The 1371-nt window shown below is 63.2% G+C and overlaps 1 protein-coding gene across 1 annotated transcript in view; it reads left to right on the top strand.

The window, feature by feature from the left end:
* The first annotated feature begins 1072 nt into the window (after nucleotides 1-1072).
* marchf7 (membrane-associated ring finger (C3HC4) 7) overlaps nucleotides 1073-1371 on the top strand; it is a 78292-nt gene continuing 77993 nt past the window's right edge. Inside the window, exon 1 of the mRNA XM_085986382.1 lies at nucleotides 1073-1091. The gene's annotated coding sequence lies outside the window, so the exon portion shown is untranslated. The remainder of the gene's footprint in view (nucleotides 1092-1371) is intronic.

Below are 1371 nucleotides of genomic sequence, written 5' to 3'. Positions count from 1 at the left end.
GGTTGTTCAAATGATGCCAATAAATCTGTATCCGTTTCTGTGACTTTTTCTTAATTAGGAAATGCCCCTAATTGATGAAACGCCGACTCCCTCCTACCTCTTCCCCCACTCCCCCTCCTCCCTCTTCAGCCCCTCCCCCTCCACCCCCCCTCATCCCTCTTTCCCCCCCTCCTCCCTCCCCTCCCCCCTCCTCCCTCTTCCCCCTCTTCCTCCCCTCCCCCCTCTCTCCCCTCCCCCTCCTCCTCCCTACCCCCTTCCTCCCGCTCCTCCCCGCTCCCCTCCCCTCACCCCCTCCCCTCCTCCCCTCCCCCTCCGCTTCCCTCCCTCCCCGCTCCCCCCCTCCTCCTCCTCCCTCCCCTCCCCGCTCCCCTCCTCCTCCTCCCTCCCCGCTCCCCTCCTCCTCCCTCTCTCTCCCCCCTCTCTCTCTCCTCCCTCTCCCCTGCCCGAGCCCTCATCCCCCGCTCCAATCCCTCTTTCCGCCCGGGGCCCGGGCCTCGGCACCTGGATGAACGCGATCCCTTGGATGCTTTTGGCGGCCTCGGCCGTCACCCTGATGCCGTTGGCCGAGGCGAACACCCGCAAAGACATGGCCCAGCCGAGTCCAGCGCCCCGGTCAGCTCGAGCTCCGCAGCCGCCGTTCGGCCGCAGCCCACAAAGCACCCGAGCCCAGCGCCGGCGATGGCTCCGCGGAGCTCCGTGCCGCCCCACGCACTGACATGGCCCCGCCCTCCCAAGCTGGCTTCAAGACCGCCGATTGCAGCTGTGAGAGACGGCCGGCGGGCCCGGTTGCCGGGGTAACCCTTCCCGCTCTCCAAGACCCGCCCGAGATCCACACTCCCGAGAGCTCCGAGCCCCGCCCCGCCCCCCCGAGCCGAGAACAGAGAGAGACGCCGCTTCTGAGCTGCTCCTGCTGCACGCGCACCCTGTGTATGTCTCGTGACCCTCGTGGCTGACGCCGTTGCCCCGGGTAATGTGACGGGGGGAGGAGCTTAGCAGAAGCCGTGGGACAATTACCTAGCTCGGGCGTGGCTGGGCAGGAGAGGCCCAGGCTTTGAGGCCTAGGTTCTGAGGCCTTACAAAAACGGGGAAAGGTAGGAAAAAGAATCTTCAGGTTAGAGAAAATATTTACAAATGAATGAAGTTTTTTAAAAAACAATAAAAGCAATTTTTTTTTGCTGGAAATGTATATTTGAAAAGAAAGACGCAGAAAGCGGGAAAAAGAATGGAAGCAAGATGGCGGCTACTCACCTCGGTTCAGAACGATAAGGCCCGCCCACGCACCGTCAGGTCACCGAAGCATAGGATTGGTCAATCGTCCCGTCACTCGACTGTAGGAGGGCCCGCCCGCACGCGCCAGGAACCCGGCGTACG

Source organism: Somniosus microcephalus, chromosome 4 (genome assembly GCF_052327205.1).
Source record: "Somniosus microcephalus isolate GS21.2 chromosome 4, FLI_Smic_1.0, whole genome shotgun sequence".
Classification (NCBI taxonomy): domain Eukaryota; kingdom Metazoa; phylum Chordata; class Chondrichthyes; order Squaliformes; family Somniosidae; genus Somniosus; species Somniosus microcephalus.
The sequence above is the reverse complement of the archived record's forward strand: the minus strand, read 5'-3'. Positions and strand labels throughout refer to the sequence as shown.